This window comes from Nycticebus coucang, chromosome 23 (assembly GCF_027406575.1).
Source record: "Nycticebus coucang isolate mNycCou1 chromosome 23, mNycCou1.pri, whole genome shotgun sequence".
NCBI classification, from domain to species: Eukaryota; Metazoa; Chordata; class Mammalia; order Primates; family Lorisidae; genus Nycticebus; species Nycticebus coucang.
The window spans coordinates 13,832,364-13,854,052 of NC_069802.1; the positions used below are offsets into that span (position 1 = coordinate 13,832,364).

Sequence of the window (21,689 nt, forward strand, 5' to 3'; positions counted from 1 at the left end):
GTTTCTAAGATTCTGCCCTACATTTTGGGATCCCCATGTATGTTTTTAAGATTTTGCCCTACTGTTTGCAATCCCCTGTACATTTGTAAGGTTCTGTTTCTTTTAATAATAGACTGTCAGGAAAGCCATATTTAGCTTTGTTTTTGTAGGCACAGCAATTTAAATCAATTCATGCTTGATAAAGACATTGTTTTTGGCAATTGAAGTACTTTGTCGTTATGTGAAAATAGGTTTTAGTTTTTACAAATCCTTTAAAAGTTCACATATTTTAGTCTATGCTTAATATTTTCACATAAAATAAACTACTGATAGGTGACCATCTCATGTATAACGTGCTGATAGCAGTATTGAAGATACCAGGAAAAAAGAAGAAACTCTGGCCCGGCGCCTATATAGCTTAGTGGCTAGGATGCCAGCCACCTACACCAGAGATGGTGGGTTCAGATCCAGTTTGGGCCTACCAAACAACAATGAAAACAACAGAAAATAGCCAGGCATTGTGACGGACGTTGTAGTCCCAGCTACTAGGAAGGCTAAGGCTAGAGAATCGCTTAAGCTCAAGAGTTGGAGGTTGCTGTGAGCTGTGACGCCACAGCACTCTACCCAAGGTGATAGCTTGAGACTCTGTCTCAAAAAAAAAAGGAGAGACTCATTTATCATTTGATTCATTAAGGAAACTTGCTGATTAGGTTTGATGAACTTTTTTTTTTAATTGAATTTTGCTTATAATTTTTATTTCATGCATATTTTTTCTTTTATTTAAATTGAAAATCAAGGGCGGTGCCTGTGGCTCAAAGGAGTAGGGCGCCGACTCCATATACAGAGGTGGTGGGTTCAAACCCAGCCCCGGCCAAAAAACTGCAAAAAGAAAATTAATGAAGGACCAAAAAATAACTATGTTAGAATAACTGGCTATTTAGAAGAGATGACACCACCCCCTTCCTTCCTACAATACACTTAGATAAATACAAAAAAGTTAAAGCTTAGTAAAAACTAAAAGAATAAAAAAAAAAATAAAAAAATAATAAATTGAAAATCAAGTGGTATTATTATTATTATTATTTTTTTTTTTTTAGAGACAGAGTCTCACTGTACAACCCTCGGGTAGAGTGCCGTGACTTCACACGGCTCACAGCAACCTCTAACTCTTGGGCTTACACGATTCTCTTGCCTCAGCCTCCCAAGTAGCTGGGACTACAGGCGCCTGCCACAATGCCCAGCTATTTTTTTGTTGCAGTTTGGCCGGGGCTGGGTTTGAACCCGCCACCCTTGGTGTATGGGGCCGGCGCCCTACTGAGCTACAGGCACCGCCCTCAAGTGATATTATTGAGCCATATTATACTTGTTGGTATTTAAGTGCTTTCTAAACAAGGTCTCTTAAGTTCAGAAATTCAAAGATTTATGTATATTAGTGTTTACGTTAGAATTATTTATAGTAGTGAAAAGTTATAGATAACTTACGTGCCTACTGGTAGGTCATGCATGATTATATAATGGCACATTTATATAATGGAATCTTAAACAGATGATTTTTAAAAATAATGCCTTTGAGGCCAGGCTTGGTGACTCAAGCCTGTAATCCTAGCACTCTGGGAGGCCACGGTGGGTAGATTGCTTGAGCTCAGGAGTTTGAGATCAGCCTGAGGGAGAGCAAGACTCTGCCTCTACTAAAAATAGAAAATCTAGCCAGGCCTCATGGTAGGTGCCCATAATCACAGCTACTCAGGAGACTGAACCAGGAGGGTTGCTGGAACCTAAAAGTTTGAGGTTGCTGTGAGCTATGATGACACCATGGCACACTACTCAGGGCAACCGAGTGAGAGTCTGTCGCAAAAAAAAAAAAAAAAAAAAGAAAAAATTTTTAAAAAATGCCTTTGAAGAATACTTAATAATGGGGAAAACAGTTAACGTGAAATGAAGAACAAAATATAAAAATGGCGTTTAGTGTGGTCTTGCTTTGGTTTATACACACAGAATCGTATATGTATATATAAAAACAGGTCACATACTAAGAATTAAGAATATATATATGCATATGCACATGCATAGAAAAAAAGACGAGAAGTAAATATACCAAAATGTTAATAGTAGTTATCTCTGGATGGTAGAATTTGGGGTGAGAATTCTTTATGCTGTGATTGTATAATCTCATAATCAGGAAAAGGTTATTTAGCACAAACTATCAGTTTTTTCATTTAACATCGTCAGTATTTTTTTTTTTTTTTTTTTGAGACAGAGCCTCAAGCTGTCGCCCCGGGTAGAGTGCTGTGGCATCACAGCTCACAGCAACCTCCAACTCCTGGGTTCAAGTGATTGTCCTGCCTCCGCCTCCCAAGTAGCTAGGACTACAGGCACTTGCCCCAACACCCGGCTTTTTTTGGTTGCAGCCGTCATTGTTGTTTGGCAGGCCAGGGCTGGATTCGAACCCGCCAGCTCAGGTGTATGTGGCTGGTGCCTTAGCTGCTTGAGCCACAGGCACCGAGCCACATCATCAGTATTTATAATATACTAGGCTTTTCTTCGTCTCATGCATCTATCATGTTCTACTTTTATACTTCAGAGCACTTTTTTTCTTAGTACCTGTTACCTGACAACTTTATGGAACTCTGAGGGTATAGTTTTTCTCTATTAGTTATAACAACCAGAATTTAAACCCCTGTGTGCTCAGGAAACTCATAGGTTTAATAGTGATATGTTATAGTATGGTGACAGAGCAGAGATATAGTCTCGTTTTTCTAAAAATAGACATTTAATTCATCCTTAGAGTAATACCTCATTAATTTCAAATATTAAGCTGGCATTTTTATTATTTTTGACTGCATGTGATAAAATTGAGGGTTTTTTGGAGGTCAGAGTATCATCAATTTCAAAGGATTTATTTAATTTTTGAGACAGAGTCTCACTTTATGCCCCTCAGTAGAATGTCGTGGCATCATAGCTCACAATAACCAAACCCTTGGGCTCAAGTGATCCTCTTGCCTCAGCCTCCTGAGTAGCTAGGACTATAGGGGCCTGCCACAATGGTTGGCTATTTTTAGAGACAGAATCTCACTCTTGTTCAGGCTCATCTCGAACTCTTGAGCTCAGCAATACACCTGCCTCAACTTCCCAGTGCGCTAGGATTACAGGCATGAGCCACCCTGCCTGGACAATTTCAAAGGATTTAAAGTGCTAATAGCAAGTAGAAACCTGGAGAAACTTGAAAATTTTAATATTTATGTGTTACCTTATTGTACACTAAGCTGTGGGTTGGTTTTAGTCTAAATAGTCTAAAGACTATTTCTAGTCTTTAGAAATAGATGGACTTTGCTAAGGGATATATACAATTTAGGAGTATTGTATCCTGAGTTTCTTTTCATAAATAAAATATACTATATACTACTATAAATAACGCTAAAGTAAAAACTGCTATACATAAATTCTTATGAGTTTTTTTTGTTTGTTTTTTTGAGATAGTTTCACTGTGTCACCCTTGGTAGAGTGCCGTGGGGTCACAGCTCACAGCAACTTTCAACTCCTGGGCTTAAGCGATTCTCTTGAATCGGCCTTATCAATCACCTCAGCCTCCCAGGTAGCTGAGACTACAGGTGCCCATTTCAACACCTGGCTATTTTTTGTTGTAGTTGTCATTGTTGTTTAGCTGGCCTGGGCCAGGTTCGAATCCGCCAGCATCAGTGTATGTGGCTGGCGCCCTACCCACTGAGCTATAGGTGCCACCTTTTTATGTTACTTTTCATAAAGTTTTATTCATTCACAATTAAAACTTTAATTTTTGCTGGGTATGGTGGCTCACACTTGTTTGTAATCCTAGTGATTCAGAAGATAGAAGTGGAAGGGTTGCTAGAGGCTGGGTGTTTTGAGATGAGCCTGGGCAACAGAACAAGATGCCATCTCTAAAAGATAAAAAGAAAAAAAATTAAGGCTGGATATGGTGACACATGCCTGTAGTCCTAGATACTTAGGAGACTGAGGCAGGAGGATCGCTTGAGGTCAGTATTTTAAGGATACAGTGAACTACAATTGTACCACTGCACTCTAGCCTGGGAAAATCACTCAATCAATCATACTTTTCCTTATTTAGTAATTACATCAGTTATGGTCCTTTATTATATGTAATAGACATTCTGGCTGATTGATGGCTTATTAAAAGTATTATTTGGTGGCTCATATTGAAAAACTGGGCATGAAAAATGAATAGGATGAAAGGGAGGTTTAGTGGTCAAAACAAGAGCCAAAGTCATGCTCCAGTGCTAGCTGGGCCAAAGTACTGCTGCTTCTGCATTCCAGACTTCTATATATCCAACTGTTGATTCATCATCTCTATTTGGATAACTAATAGGCATTTTAAATTTGACATGTTAGTAACCAAACTTATCTTGTTGTCAAGCTTACACTTCTCTTAGTCTTCTCTGTTTCATTAGTCTGGTTGCTCAGGTGACAACTTTGAGTCTTTAACCCTGTTCTTCCAACCTACTTCTGATGCAGAGACAAATCCTTTTGGATTTGTCTTAAAAATACATCCAGAACCTTAAAAATACATCCAGAATCCAGCCATTTTTCACCTCTAATGTAACATCCTGGTCTAATCTACAATCATCTCTTGCCTGGAAAACCACTGAGTTTTGCCACTGCATGGATCTCCTTGCTTCTTTTTGCCTGCCATGCCTCACCTCCTACAAGTTTAGTCTCACCACAACAGCTGAAGTGATCCGTTTTCTATAAGGCAGATAAATGTTCCTCCTTTGCTCAAAATCCTATATTAGCTCCTATGAGACTCAGAGTGAAAGAAACAAAATTTACATGGTCCTAAATAATCTGTCCCCTTTTACTCCACTCTTCTCCTTTGCTCACTTTATTCTAACAATTCTGGATGCCTTGCTATTCCTAAAAAACAGGTCACATCTTAAGGATAGAGAATATGAATGGCTTTAGACTTCTCAACAGCAAAATTATAAACCAGAAGGTATTGACATAATGACTTCAAAATTTTGAAGGGAGGTGTGGGACACAGTGGCTCATGCCTGTAATCCCAGCACTGTGGGTGGCCGAAGTGGGTGGGTTGCCTGAGCTCACAGAGCAGCCTGAGCAAGAGCAAGACCCCCCTCTCTAAAAATAGCTGGATGTTGTGGCAGGCAACTATAGTGCCATCTGCTTGGGATGCTGAGATAAGAAAATCACTTGAGCCCAAGAGTTTGAGGTTGCTGTAACTTATGATGCCATGGCACTCTATCCAGGGTGACAAAGTGAGACTATGGGTTTTTTTTTTGAAGGGAAATTTTACCAGTCCAGCATTCTTTTCTTTTTTTTTTTGAGACAGAGTCTCACTTTGTCACCCTTGGTAAAGTGCCATGGCATCATAACTCACAGCAATCTCAAACTCTTGGGCTCAAGTGATCCTCTTGTCTCAGTTTTTCATTTTTGGTAGAGATGGGGTCTCATTTTTGCCTAGGCTGGTCTCAAAATCCTGAGCTCAAGCAGTCCACTTGCCATGGCCTGCCAGAGTGCTAGGATTATAGGCGTGAGCCACCTTCTGGCTTCAGTCGCACATTCTGTATCTAAGCATACTATCAATTAAAAGGGGGGAATTCTTCAAAAATTTTATAAGTACTCTTTAATAAGAAGTCACTAGAAGATGGACTGGTTTTCACCAAAATGATGGCATAAACCAAAAAAGAAGGCTAAAAATTGAAATGTAGAAAGGAAGAGATCCAGCACATGAAAGAAGCAAAATGCCTTCTGGGATAATGGTGAAGGGACATCCCAGGGTTGTACTTGTGCACCAGGACTACAGGGTAGCTGGTTTAGTTTGAAAGGGGACCCATGGCTCTGGGAAAGACTTTCTTTCAGAAAGATGAATTGATAGAATACCTCATGACTTTATAGATAACAGAAAACAAGTTATAGAAAACCAAGTAAATTTAAAGAAGATCTTTACTTTAAAGAAACACAGAAAATAGAACAGAAAAGAAATAGAGTACAGCTTATTGTGTGGCTCAACGTTGAAGACCATTTACATAGTCATAATATGATAATTTAGTATTTAACTAAACAACATTATGATACAAGCATTATTAGGACAAAAGAAGGTTGTACATCTCTGAAGTGGGGTCAGGGAAGGAGAACTAGATACTCCAGTCTGTACTGATACATCTGAACATGTTGCATCATGCTAAAATATCATGAAGTATAATAAAGCATATTTATATATAAAAGATATGGAGCTAAATATTAAAAGAATCAGCTCAAAGTTAAAAATGGTTGCCTCTGAAGAGGGAAATTAGTAGGCAGGATGAGGAATTGCTGTTTTTCAGAATAAACCTTGTTAATTGTATATGTAAATAAGACAATTAAAACTATCAAAACAAAAAGCAAAACCTTCCAAGTTCAGTGAGTCCAAAGAGATGATATGGGTCTATTGAATAGCTGGATCTGTTGCATCTTTTTCCTTTTTGTGGAATATAAAGTGACTGGCTTAGGCCTTTACTTCCAGGCTAAAACCATGAGAACTACTTTATTAAAAAAGTGGAAGGGGGTATTTGCGAAACTTGGTAAATGTAGAATATAAATGTTTTGGCACAGTAACTGAGATAACGCCGGAAAGGCTATGTTAACCACTGGGATAAAAATGTGTCAAATGGGTTATGAAGTGAGTGTATGATGCCCCATAATCATATCATTGTATACACTTATGATTTAATAAAAAAATTAAAAAAAAAATAAATAAATAAAAAAAAATAAAAAAAAAAAAGTGGAAGATAGGGCGGCGCCTGTGGCTCATTCGGTAGGGCGCCGGCCCCATATACCGAGGGTGGTGGGTTCAAACCCAGCCCCGGCCAAACTGCAACAAAAAAATAGCCGGGCGTTGTGGCAGGCGCCTGTAGTCCCAGCTACTCGGGAGGCTGAGGCAAGAGAATCATGTAAGCCCAAGAGCTGGAGGTTGCTGTGAGCCGTGTGACGCCATGGCACTCTACCGAGGGCGGTAAAGTGAGACTCTGTCTCTACAAAAAAAAAGTGGAAGACAGGCAGCATCTGTGGCTCAGTGGGTAGGGGAGCAGTCCCATATACCAAGGGTGGTGGGTTCAAATCCAACACTGGCCAAACTGCAAACAAAAAATAGCTGGCTGTTATGGTGGGCGTCTGTAGTCCCAGCTACTTGGGAGGCCGAGGCAAGAGAATTGCCTAAACTCAAGAGCTGGAGGTTGCTGTGAGCTGTGATGCCATGACACTCTACCAAGGGCGACAAAATGAGACTCTGTCTCTAAAAAAAAAAAAAAGTGGAAGATAGGTGTGGCACCTGTAGCTCAGTGGCTAGGATGCTGTCCTCATACACTGGGGCTAGTAGGTTCGAACCCAGCCTGGGCCTGCTAAAAAAGAAAAAGTGGAAGATAACTCATTGGGAGGGCTCCTAGTTGGATGTTAAGGACTGAAAGAAAAGCAAAGGTAACCCCAAACTTCTGCTTTTACAACATTGATTGTAAAGTGAGAGGAAGAGAATACTTGGTTCAGGAATGAAATGTACTATAAAGCCTGGGAATGAAGCCTTCCCTACTTTGAGAGGTAAGAGGCTCTCTGGCTTGCCTGCATGCTTCCTTGATTAGGGAAGCGTTTTTATACCGTAACTGTTCTCTGACCTAGTCTTTCATTAATAAATATGAGCAGAGGCTCCGTGCCCGTGCTCAGTGGTTAGGGCACTGGCCGCATATACTAGGGCTGGCAGGTTTGAACCTGGGCCGGACCTGCTAAACAAAAAAAAAATACTAATAATAGCTGGGTGTTGTGGTGGGCACCTGTAGTCCCAGCTACTTGGGAGGCTGAGGCAAGAGAATCACTTAAGCCCAAGAGTTTGAGGTTGCTGTGAGCTGTGATGCCACAGCACTCTACCAAGGGCAAGATAGACTCTGTCTCAAAAAAAAAAAAAGTAAGTAAATAAATAAATATGAGCAGAAAACCAATTGAAGAAAATAAAAGAAGACCATGATGTACATAGGCAAAGCTACATTGGAAGATAAGGCAAATAGTTACTTTTGATATGTATATGAAAAATCAAGAATGTACAGTTATATACAAAAATTAGTAATTATAGTTTACATATTTTGTATTTACCTGAATGGATTTGAAGCACATTCTTCTTAGTGAAGTATCATAAGAATGGAAAAGCAAGCATCCAAGGTACTTGATACTAATATGAAACCAATAGAAAGACACTTGCATGCCCACCCCAGAGAAAAACACAAGTGTATTCAAGTGGGTGGGAGAGGAGAGGAGGGAAGGAGATTGGTAAGCTCACACCTAATGTATACATTGTAAGGGTGTACGGCACACCTCCTGGATGAAGGGCTCAATTACAACTTGAACTTTAGAAATGCAAACCATCTAACCTAATAATTTGTACTCATATTAATCTGAAATTAAAGAAAAGTTAGTAATTATAGATGACTCCTTTTCATCAAAGAAAATTTTAAGTGCCACTATACTAATAAGATTTGAAAAAAATGGTTTTCAGTTCTAATAAGACTTTTCTTTTACTTTTTTTGATTTATAGAAAAAATTGGTGAAACTTGTTCTCATCAGAATGTAAAAAAAAAAAAAAATCTGTAAAAATAGAAAGAAACTTCCCTTTCCTAAGGGTTTATGGACACAAACAGCAGTTCAAACTCCTCTTTACTAAACTGCCTTATCAGGGCTTTTTCTTTTTTTTTTTTTTTTGTAGAGACAGAGTCTCACTGTACCGCCCTCGGGTAGAGTGCCGTGGCGTCACAGGGCTCACAGCAACCTCTAACTCTTGGGCTTATGCGATTCTCTTGCCTCAGCCTCCCGAGCAGCTGGGACTACAGGCGCCCACCACAACGCCCAGCTATCTTTTGGTTGCAGTTTGGCCGGGGCTGGGTTTGAACCCGCCACCCTCGGCATATGGGGCCGGTGCCCTACTCATGAGCCACAGGCGCCGCCCCTATCAGGGCTTTTTCAGTACAAAGAATATAAAGCTGATTTTTGTTCATTTGATTGTTTATTTGCAATATGGAATGTAAACCAAATGACTATCTCTGACTACATTATTATAGGTTTTTAAAAAATTACAAATTATAAACTAACTTCAAGGCTGATATGACTGCAGTACAAACAGTGCCCATTTTGGGGTGCTCATGACAAAGCTTTACTTTCTCTTGGCATATGTGCTTCCTATTAATTACATCATTGAGTTACATGAATGTTAGACTATTCTTAATGCAGTTGTATTTTGCCAAGTGCTGCTTATTTATTTATTTATTTTTTTGAAATGGAGTCTCACTCCCTTGCCTAGGCTAAGGTGCCATGGCTTAGCCTAGCCTCAAACTCCTGGGCTCAAGCGATCTTCCTGCCTTACCTCCATAGTAGTTGGGACTACAGGCACCCACTGCAACACCATTGATTTTTGTAATTTTAGTAGAGATGGGGGTCTTGCTCTTCCTCAGGCTGATCTCGAACTCCTGAGCTCAAGTGATCTACCCACTCCAGCCCCAGCCTCCCGGAATGGTAGTTTGTTTGGTTTTTGTTTGTTTGTTTTTTAAGACAGAGTCTCACTTTGTCGCCCTGGGTAGAGTACCGTGGCATCATAGCTCACAGTAACCTCCAACTCTCCAACTCTTGGGCTCAAGCAATCCTCTTGCCTCAGTTTTTCATTTTTAGGTGAAATGGCGGGGAGGTCTCACTCTTATTCAAGCTGGTGTTGAACTCCTAAGCTCAAGCAATCCACCTGCCTTGGCTTTCCAGAGCGGTAGGGTTACAGGCATGAGCCACCAAGTCCAGCCTAACTTTTTATTTTATTTAATAAATTAATTAACTTATTTATTATATATTGTTTGAGACATTCTCATTTTGTTGACCTCAGTAGAGTGCTGTGGCATCATAGCTCACAGAAACCTCAAACTCTTTTTTTTTTTTTTAATAAGAGAAAGGGCTTTATTCACCAGCCAGGAGCTTAGAAGATTTCCAAATAGCTAGGCTCCCCGACTGGCTTGGTCTCCCCCCCGCCTTTTTTTTTTGTTAAATCATAGCTGTGTACATTAGTACAATCAAGGGGTACAATGTGCTGGTTTCATATACAATCTGAAATATTCTCATCAAACTGTTCAACGTAGCCTTCATGTCATTTTCTTAGTTATTGTATGTAGACATTTGTATTCAGCCTTTAGTAAGTTTCACCTGTACCCATTCTAAGATGCACCGTAGGTGTGGCCTTACCCATTACCCTCCCTCCACCCTGACCTCCCCCCTCCCTTACCTTCCCTTGGCCCTTTCCTCATAGTCTTGTGCTATAGTTGGGTTATAGTCTTCATGTGAAAGCTATAATTTAGCTTCATAGTAGGGCTGAGTACATTGGATACTTTTTCTTCCATTCCTGAGATACTTTGCTAAGAAGAATATGTTCCAGCTCCATCCATGTAAACATGAAAGAAGAAACCTCAAACTCTTGAGCTCAAGCAATCCTCTTGCCTTAGTCTCCCCAGTAGCTGGGACTAGAGATGCCCATCGCAACAGCTGGCTATTTTTTAGAGATGGTGTCTCACTCTTTCTCAGGCTGGTCTTGAATTTCTGACCTCAAGCAGTCCACCTGCCTTGGCCACTAACTTATTATATTTTGTAGAGACTGGGTCTTAGCTTTTGTTCAGCCTAGTCTCAAACTCCTGACCTCAAGCAATCTGCAATTCCCTCCACTCCCAAGCCTCCCAAAGTGCTAGGATTACAGGTGTGAGCCACTGCACCTAGTCTTGACCCTCTTTCAGTTAAAATCAGATTTTTATTATGTCACATATAATTCTGTGTGTTATTTAATTGAACATACCCAGTGGTAAATATGGACTTTCAGGGATGTAGCAATAGGGTGCTACTACACATAGAAAGATGCCAGCACAAAACCTCAGTCTAATCACAAATCTATTATTTTAAGTTGTCTAGTATTCTTTTTTAAAAAGAAAAATCAGGTATTTCCTCATAATTAATTTAGTAATTTTTTAAAACTGCAATGCAAATGATAGCTTTAGTTTTCTTTGTTTGTTTTTGTTTTGTTTTTGTGGTTTTTGGCCGGGGCTAGGTTTGAACCGCCACCTCTGGCATATGGGACCGGCGCCCTACTCCTTGAGCCACAGGCGCCGCCCGAGCTTTAGTTTTCTTTAAATAAAAAAATTTCTTTTTTTTTTTTTTTTTTTTTAAGAGACAGAGTCTTACTTTATGGCCCTCGGTAGAGTGCCGTGGCCTCACACAGCTCACAGCAACCTCCAACTCCTGGGCTTAAGCGATTCTCCTGCCTCAGCCTCCCGAGCAGCTGGGACTACAGGCGCCCGCCACAACGCCGGCTATTTTTTTTTTTTTTTGGTTGCAGTTCAGCCGGGGCCGAGTTTGAACCCGCCACCCTCGGTATATGGGGCCGGCGCCTTACCGACTGAGCCACAGGCGCTGCCCATAAAAAAATTTCTTATTTCCTTACAACCAAGTATTCTTTTTTTTTTTTTGTAGAGACAGAGTTTCACTTTATGGCCCTAGGTAGAGTGCCATGGCATCACACAGCTTACAGCAACCTCCAACTCCTGGGCTTAAGCGATTCTCTTGCCTCAGCCTCCCAAGTAGCTGGGACTACAGGCGCCCGCCACAATACCCGGCTATTTTTTTGTTGCAGTTTGGCCGGGGCCGGGTTTGAACCTGCCACCCTCGGTATATGGGGTTGGCACCTTACCAGCTGAGCCACAGGTGCTGCCCACAACCAAGTATTCTTTAAATAAAAAAATTTCTTATTTCCTTACAACCACGACTTTTTCTTCCATTGAACTCATTTGTAAAATTCTGATTTCACGCTTTTATCCCTTTCTACCTACTTTTTATTCCTATTGTTCTTTTTGACTGGCTTTCTCTTAGTATATTGTTCCTTCTATTAATAATAGGAGTTCCAGAAAGAAAGAACAGATGGATTTAGAAATATGAACTTGGATTATACTGTTGTTTTCTCCTGTTCTCTGTTGTAACCTTAGACTTGGAATGCAGATAATCCTCTTTTTTTTTTTTTTTTTTTTTTAATTTTTGAGCTTTATATATTTCAGCTCTTAATCTCAACAGCATAAGTAAAACTTCTATTTCTTTAATTTACAGAAATTTGTTTCTATATTAAAGTACTATAAGCATGTGTGATGAAGCAAACCTTTACTTTGATGAGATTCCTGTTTAGAAGCCTGAAGGCCCTATAAATTGTAATGTCTACTGTACTTAATTAGTTTATGATTTGTTGAACTTTTCTTGCTAGAAGACAATGGCTTTTGTTTTTGGGGGGGGTGGTGGTGGTGGTGTATTTTTGTTTTTGAGACAGACTCTGCCGTCCTGGGTGCAGTACTGTGGCATCATTGTAGCTCACAGCAACCTCAAATTCTTGGTTGGGCCTGCCAAACAACAATGACAACTACAACCAAAAAATAGCCAGGTGTGGCGGGCGCCTGTTTTGTGGCTCAGTGAGTGAGGCGCCAACCCCATATACCGAGGGTGGCAGGTTCAAACCTGGCCCCTGGCCAAACTGCAACAAAAAAATAGCCGGGCATTATGGTGGGCGCCTATAGTTTCAGTTACTTGGGAGGCTGGGGAAGAGAATTGCCTAAGCCCAAGAGCTAGAGGTTGCTGTGAGCTATGACACCATGACCCTCTACCAAGGGCAACAAAGTGAGACTGTATCTCAATAAAAAAACAAAAAACAATAATAAGCCTAAACTCCTTCTCACTGCTCCATACCTGGCTTATTCCCTACTTCCCCAGAGGAATTTGATATATATTTTCCCAGATCTATCTAACAAATATGTTTTTGGATAGTATGATATATTTCCCCTCATTTAATATATTTTAGTCAATAAAATAATTTTAGTGTCCTTCTTCCTTTTAAATATTAATGCTTGGCCGGGCGTGGTGGCTCATGCCTGTAGTCCCAGTGCTATGGGAGGCTGAGGCAGGTGGATTGTCTGAGCTCAGAGGTTCAAGACCAGTATGAGCAGCAGTGAGCCAGAGTAAGACCCCGTCTCTACTAACAACATCAAAAATAGCCAGCACTGGGCAGCGCCTGTGGCTCAGTTGGTAAGGCGCCGGCCCCATATACCGAGGGTGGTGGGTTCAAACCCGGCCCCGGCCGAACTGCAACCAAAAAATAGCCGGGCGTTGTGGCGGGCGCCTGTAGTCCCAGCTGCTCGGGAGGCTGAGGCAAGAGAATCGCTGGAGCCCAGGAGTTGGAGGTTGCTGTGAGCTGTGTGATGCCACGGCACTCTACCGAGGGCTATAAAGTGAGACTCTGTCTCTACAAAAAAAAAAAAAAAAAAAGGAGTACTTCAAACGAAGAATGAACAAGCAAACTGAAATTAAAAATAAAAAAATAAATAAATAAAAATATTAATGCTTTTTGTAAATATCCAGGCACTGGAAGACTAGATAGTCTATATAGTTAGTGATACAGTGGTTTTACCAATTTTGAACTGTGTCTTTAGGAAGAAAGGATATGCTGGGGTTTTTTGTTTGTTTTATTTTTTGAGATACAGTCTCAAGTTGTTGCCCTGGGTAGAGTGCTGTGACATCACAGTTCACAGCAACTTCAAACTCTTGGGCTTAAGCAATTCTCTTGCCTCAGCCTCCTAAATAGCTGGGACTACAGGCGCCTGCCACAATGCCCAGCTATTTTTTTTTTTTATTGTTGTTGCAGTTGTCATTGTTGTTTTAGCTGGCCCAGGCAAGGTTTGACCCTATCACCCTCAGTGTATGTGGCCAGTGCCCTACCCACTGAGCTATAGGCACCACCCTTAAGGAATGTTTTATTTAAAAGGTGAATAACTATTTCCTCATGGCACAAAATGCAAGCAATACTAAGTATAGAAAGGGAAAAGTAAAATCTCCCTGTTTTTCCCTACCCTTCGTTGCCATTTGACGGAATACAACTGTTAATAGTTTCTTGTATATTGTTCTAATTATTATAGGTATATAAAAAGTTAGACTAAACTTGTGGCATAAAACACTTTTTTTTTTTTTTTTTTGTAGAGACAGAGTCTCACTTTATGGCCCTTGGTAGAGTGCCATGGCATCACACAGCTCACAGCAACCTCCAACTCCTGGGCTTAAGCAATTCTCTTGCCTTAGCCTCCCGAGTAGCTGGGACTACAGGTGCCCGCCACAACGCCCGGCTATTTTTTGGTTGCAGTTCAGCCGGGGCTGGGTTTGAACCCGCCACCCTCGGTATATGGGGCCGGTGCCTTACCGACTGAGCCATAGGCGCCGCCCTTTTTTTTTTTTTGAGACAGTCTCATCCTATTGCCCTCAGTAAAGTGCCATGGCATCATAGCTCACATAATCTCAAACTCTTGGGCTCAAGTAATCCTCCTGTCTCAGCCTCACAAATAGCTGAGACTACAGGTGCCTGCCATGACACCCGGCTATTTTTTAGAGGTGAGGTTTCGCTCTTGCTCAGGCCGGTCTCCAAACTGAACTCAGGCAATCCACCAGCTTCTGCCTCCCAGAATACTAGGATTACAGGCATGAACAACTGCTCTTGGCCTAAAACACCATTTACTAAGCTGACAAACTGCATCACACAGCTTACCTGATGTTCACTGTCTGTGTTCTTAGCTGGACGACTCAGAGGCTGAGTGCAGGAAGCATCTCGAAGCTTGCTCACACACTCTCTGATAGTCGATGCTGGTGGGTGACTGAAACCCTAGTTTAATCCTGTCATTAAAATACCTACATATGGCTTCTTCAAGTGGCTGCTTGGCTTCCTCACAACTTGGTGTCAAGGGCAAGTATCCATCCCAAGAGGAAATGAAGGGGAGAGAACCTAACCTTAAAAGTCGTATATGACACTTTTACACATGACGAGCACATGTGCTATGACTAGCACAACCGAGAGTATAGTAAGTGTCACCAAGAGGAGGGCAAATAGATTGCAACTCTTGATAGGGAGTGGCAAGATTGTAGAAAAGCATGCATGACTTAGAAATAATGCTATGGTGAGTTTTGGAAAATATGGTCTGGCCTGGGCCAGCTAAACAACAACGACAATAGCCTGGCGTTGGGGCAGGCACCTATAGTCCCAGTTACTTGGGAGGCTGAGGCAGGAGAATCAATTAAGCCAGAGAGTTTGAAGTTGCTGTGAGCTGGGACAGTACAGCACTCTATTGAGGGCAACATAGTGAGACTCTGTCTCAAAAAAAAAAAAGTGCTGGTATTTGAAGGTGGAGCCTTTCGGAAGTAATTAGGTCTCATGAGTAGAGCTCTTGTGATAGGATCAGTACCCTTAGAAGGAGATAAATGAGAGTCATAATCTTTCTCTCTACTGTGTGAGTGAGTACACAGAAGATGCCTATCTGCAAACCAGGAAGGGAACCCTTACCAGGAGCCAGATTAGCCAGGATCTTGATCTTGTACTTCCCAGCCTCCAGAACAGGAAGAAACAAATGTTTGTTATTTAAGCTACCCAGTCTTATGGTGTTTGTTATTGCAGAACTGACCAAGATAACTGCTACTGAAAAGTGGGGTGCTGCTGTAACAAATACCTAAGAATGGGAAAGCAGCTTTGGAACTATGTAATGGAAATAGACGGGAAGAGTTTTTAGGCACATGCTGATATTGCTGATTTGTCTGCAAGGCTCCAGACAAACTTCTAAGAGTTTGGTGGCCCATATTACAACACGATTGTTCCATTTAATAAAGTTAATTTAACTCAAATTCAGGAGGTATTTTGTAGGTTTGGGGAAAGTATATGAGAAATCAGGAGTATTTATGTGGCTGAACTGTGTAATGGAAATAGACTGGAAGAGTTTTTAGGTGCATTCTGATTTAGAACAGGCTGATATTGCTATGAGGAACTGTTGGTAGAAAGTGGACTTAATGAGAGGGCTCGGAAAGAAAAACTGAGAAAACCTCCATCGTATAGAATATATAGTCATGTACAGAATTTTGGTAATAATATGAGCAGTAAAGACCATTTCTTTTTTTTTTTGAGACAGAGCCTCAGCTGTCGTCCTGGGTAGAGTGCCATGGCTTCACAGCTCACAGCAACCTCCAACTCTTGGGCTCAAGCGGTTCTCCTGCCTCCGCCTCCCAAGTAGCTGGGACTACAGGCACCCGCCACAACGCCCGTCTGTTTTTTGGTTGCAGCCGTCATTGTTGTTTGGCGGGCCCGGGCTGGATTCAAACCCGCCAGCTCAGGTGTATGTGGCTGGCGCCTTAGCCACTTGAGCCACAGGCGCCGAGCCGTAAAGACCATTTCTGATCTGGTCTTACACAGAAATGAGGCACATTGGACAATGGAGAAAAGGCGATCTTTGTTACAAATTGGCAAAGAACTTGGCTGAATTGTGTTTGTGTTCTGGCGTTTTGTAGATGGAAGGTAGAATTTGTGAGTGATGAAATTGAATATTTAGTTGAAGAGATTTCTAAGCAAAATTCAGGAGTGATTTTGAATTTATAGTAAAATTCAAATGAGAGAAATAAATTAAAGGTGGTATGAAGCAAAAAGGAGCCAAAATATAAAGATCTGGAACATTCTTGGCCTGTTCATATCACAAAAAATGAGAAAACATGTTCAGAAGGGAACACTAACCACAGACCCAGTGAGCAACCCTACTAGGAAACTGTCAATTTGAACTAAAGGAGAAGGAGATTAGAGGGAAGGAAGAAGGTTGTGGGATTTCTTCAATTTTATGGGACAGGACCGCAGAGCTATATGGCTTCAAGTGTGCATTATTCTTCAAGACAAGGGAAGAATGATCCTGTCATTGGTTCTGGGATTTTCAGGGTTGCCTCTTTACTTTCAAAACAGGGGTGGGACCATGGCTTTCACATCAATTGGCCAGATAACTTTTGTTTAAAGCCTTTGGGTCACCAAACCCTTACAGGTTTGTCTGGAGCCTTGTAGAACTTGGGGGCAGCTCTGACCGTCTAAGACAATACATTTCTACAACTTAACTTTTTTCCACTTCATATATATTTTCATATTAGCAAGTCAAAGTCAGCCTCATTTTAGTAGTGTCATGATATTGGAATTAACAATACAAGTGATGTTGTGATTATCTAGATTATGAAAGCTTAAAATGTAGAAATATGGAGCAAGATGTTATTTCTCCCTTTTTATTGCCTCTCATAGCTCATCCTCCCTCATGGCCACTATTGCTTGTTTTGCCAGAGGTCACAGTAAGCTTATGGACCTTCAAGTCACATTTTTGTGCGCTTTTTAATATATACTTCAAATATAATTAAAATAGACTTTACCATAAGGGTGTAGCTATAAATTATAATGTTGGCTGGGCAAAGTGACTCACGCCTGTAATCCTAGTAATCTGGGAGGCCGAGGTGGGTGGATTGCTTGAGCTCAGGAGTTAGAGACCAGCCTGAGCAAGACCCTGCCTCTACTACAAATAGAAAAACTGAGGCAAAAGGATAGCTTGAGCCCAAGAGTTGGAAGTTGCTATAAGCTGTGACACCACTGCACTTTACCCAGGGCGATAGCTTGAGACTCTGTCTCAAAAAAAAAAAAAAATAATAAAATTGTAATGTTATCTCCTTAGTAGCAGGAAATTACATCAGGATTGTTTCATTTAATAAAGTAATTTAACAAATAATTCAGAATGTGTTTTGTAGGGTTGGGGAAAGTATATGAGAAATCAAGAGTGTTCTATTATTTAGGCAAGTAGTGGGTGGATTGCCTGAGCTCACAGATTTGAGGCAATTGTGGAGACAGTGTTAGACATTTTGAAAATATTTAGACTTCCCTTTACCCTCATTATTTGTAGTTTTGAGGCTTAAATGTACATGGATTATTGTGGTCCTTCAAAATTATATTGGTTGGCAGGGTGCAGACGCTCACACCTGTAATCCTAGCACTCTTGGGAGGCTGATGCGGAAGAATTGTTTGACCTCAGAGGTTAGGACAGCCTGAGAAAGAGCAAGACCCCGTCTCTGAAAATAGATGGGTGTTGTGGCGGGCACCAGTAGTCCCAACTACTAGGGAGGCTGAGGTGAGCTGTGACGCCATGGCACTCCCCTAGGGCAAGAAAGTGAGACACTATCTCAAAAAAAAAAAAAAAAAAAAAAACAAATTCCCCTCCTGTTGTTTGGCAGGGCATATCAGAGCTTAAAGTATGCATATCTTTAGTCAATGGATTCTTTTCTAAGGAGATTAATCAAGTAAGTAAGAATGTATTTATAGGACCATTTACCACAGCATTGTTTTATTATTTTTTTTTTATTTTTTATTTTTTTTGGAGACAGAGTCTCACTTTATCTCCCTGCAGTTTAGTGCCTTGGAGTCACAGCTCACAGCAACCTCAAACTCTTGGGCCCAAGAGATCCTGTTGCCTTAGCCTCCCAAGTAACTGAGACTACAGACACCCACCACAATGCCTGTTTTTTTGTTTTTTTTTTTTTCTTAGAGACAGAGTCTCATTTTGTTGCCCTTGGTAGAGTGCCATGGTGTCACAGCTCACAGCAACCCCCAGCTCTTGGGCTAGGCCGATTCTCTTGCCTCAGCCTCCCAAGTTGCTGGGACTTCAGGCGCCCGCCACAACGCCCGGCTATTTTTGTTGTAGTTGCCACTGCTGTTTTAGTTGGCCAGGGCCAGGTTTGAACCCACCACCCTTGGTATATGGGGCTGGTGCCCTATTCACTGAGCCACAGGCACTGCCCACCAATACTCTTTCTTTCTTTTTTTTTTTTTTTCGAGACAGAGCCTCAAGCTGTCACCCTGGATAGAGTGCTGTGTCATCACAGCTCACAGCAAACTCCAACTCCTAGGCTCAAACGATTCTCCTGCCTCCACCTCCCAAGTAGCTGGGACTACAGGCGCCTGCCACAATGCCTGGCTATTTTTTGGTTGCAGCCAGCATTGTTGTTTGGCAGGCCTGGGCTGGATTCGAACCCGCTAGCTTAGGTGTATGTGGCTGCTGCTTTAGCTGCTTGAGCCACAGGTGCCGAGCCCCAAGACTTTTTCTTAAAGCACACTGTATTAGCTATGATATTGTGATGATTGAAGCATTATACTATGAGCCATGACCTGAATTCTTTATGTACAATATACATATATATATTAATTATGTTATATAATCCTCACAGTGACCTTAAGGTTCATAATAGGTTGTATTTAACTTTTTCATAGTTTGAAACTCTTCCCTCATAGAGAAACAAGAAACAGGATTTGAACTGAGATCTTCTGATTTTAAAGCCTCTTTTTTCTTTTTTTGTAGAGACAGAGTTTCACTTTATGGCCCTCGGTAGAGTGCCATGGCATCACACAGCTCACAGCAACCTCCAACTCCTGGGCTTAAGCGATTCTCTTGCCTCAGCCTCCCGAGTAGCTGGGACTACAGGCGCCCGCCACAACGCCCGTCTATTTTTTTGTTGCAGTTTGGCCGGGGCCGGGTTTGAACCCGCCACCCTCAGTATATGGGCCCGCGCCTTACCGACTGAGCCACAGGCGCCGCCCTAAAACCTCTTTTTTTTAAACCACAGTTCTGGTTTGTCAGTCCAGTGGCAGCTCCTATGAATGAGAAAGAAGGGTCCCTCTAATGTATATGAGGTTCTTAGCACACATAGAAGAACAGTCAATAAATTCTTGGTTAAATATGTTTTGATAACTCTACAGAGGAAATTTTTTTTTTTTTTTGAGACAGAGTTTCACTTTGTCACCCTTGTAGAGTGCTATGGCATCACAGCTCACAGCAACCTGAAATTCTTGGGTTTAAGTGATTCTCTTGCCTCAGCCTCCCAGGTAGCTGGAACTACAGGTGCCCACTACAACGCCTGGCTATTTTTTTTTTTTTTTGTAGAGACAGAGTTTCACTTTATTGCCCTCGGTAGAGTGCCGTGGCGTCACACAGCTCACAGCAACCTCCAACTCCTGGGCTTAGACGATTCTCCTGCCCCAGCCTCCCGAGTAGCTGGGACTACAGGCGCCCGCCACAATGCCCGGCTAACGCCTGGCTATTTTTAAGAGATGAGGTCTTGCTCTGGTTCAGGCTGGTCTCGAACCTGTGAGCTCAGGGAATCCACCCACCTCAGCCCCCCAGGTGCTGGGATTAGAGGCTTGAGCCACTGTGCCCAACCAAAAGAGGGAATTTTTGTTCTTTGTAATCTTTTTCAAAGAATTTCCCCAAGGTAAAATTACTTATAGATCTTGGTGAGACCTGGTGGATCACACCAATCATGCCTGTAATCTACCACTCTGGGCTTCTGAGGCATGTGTATTGCCTGAACTCAGGAGTTCAAGACTAGCCTGAGTGAAGCGAGGCCCTGTCTCTATTAAAAAATAGAAAAGCTAGCTGGGTGTTGTGGCGATCACCTGTAGTCCTGGTTATTTGGAAGGCTGAGATAAGAGGATGTCTTGAGCCCAAGTGTGACTGAATGAGACTCTTGTCTTAAAAAAAGATTCCTTATGGAAGCTCCATCTGTCTTCTTTTTGTCATTAGAACCTTCTCTTTGATCTGTATTTCCTCCATAAGCCTATGACTGCCAGTGTTTTCTGTTAGGTTTCTTGATATCTTATTAGATCATTTTAGGTTCTGTATTTAGTTTTCCCTAACATTAATCTTTGTGCCTAGTTTCTTCCATTCTTTAATCTCTTTTTATGCTTCTTGCCACAATGAAAAATTATATTTCTTCTACTCATGTTATGCTGTCGCTGCTAATTTGAAGCTAACTCACCTCAAGAACTTTTCATGGCTTGGAGCCTGTTACTCAGTGGTTAGGGCACCAGGCACATGCACGGAGGCTGGTGGGTTCGAACTCGGCCAGGGCCTGCAAAAATAGCAGCAATGATAACAGCAACAAAAATAGCCAGGTGTTCTGGCAGGCTCCTGTAGTCCCAGCTACTTGGGAGGCTAAGGCAAGAGAATCATTTAAGCCCATGAGTTTAAGGTTGCTGTGAGCTATGACACCATGGCACTCTTACCAAGGGTGACATAGTCAAACTATCTCAAAAAAAAAAAAAAAAAAGAAAGAAAACAACTTTTCATGACCATCCATCCTTGTTTAGCTGGGGAGATGTAACTCTACTTTGACTTCTTTCCTGGGATCAGGGTTAACTTGAAAGCTTACCTGGACAGCACCTGTTGTGTGTAGATAGTCTGAATGTGGTGTCCCCAGCCCCACCAGAACACAGACTATATTTGAAGTCTGTGGTTTCATCCTATAGACACTGCCATGTCTGTTCATTCACTTCGCCGTGCATATTATCCTTGGTTTTCCTCCTATTGTTTGTTCCTGTAAACTGTTTCCTTTTAGAGTAGCCAAAATCAGCCATAGTACCATTGTATTACCCAAATAAGTCAAAAGAAAACTGAGATACATTGTGATTTAGGTCTCTCTGCTTAAGTTTCATCAAAACTGAGATTCTCCTGTTTTACTAAATAGTTTTTGAATTCTTTAAAGGACTATAATTTATCCATCATAGGTGTTTGAATCCAACACATTGAATATACATTCTAGCATACTCTGCTTTGGAAAAAATAATGTGACTCTTAGACTTGGTCACGCTACTCGGGCACTTCATTTTTCAGAGCCTCCTACAGCAAAGCCTGATTATAAACAGGAAGAATGTGGCCAGGAACCCACAGCAGAGCAGTATCTAACACCAGCTCTTGTCAAGATGTTCTAAAGACTGGCTATAGCTTGGTCTAAGATGAAGTTGCTTCATTTAGCCAGGCTCC

General features: G+C 41.5%; 1 protein-coding gene across 1 annotated transcript in view; it reads left to right on the top strand.

Moving 5' to 3' along the window:
* The window catches only part of SMIM14 (small integral membrane protein 14), an 83,875-nt gene that overhangs the window by 34,291 nt on the left and 27,895 nt on the right, over positions 1–21,689 (top strand). The window lies entirely within an intron of this gene.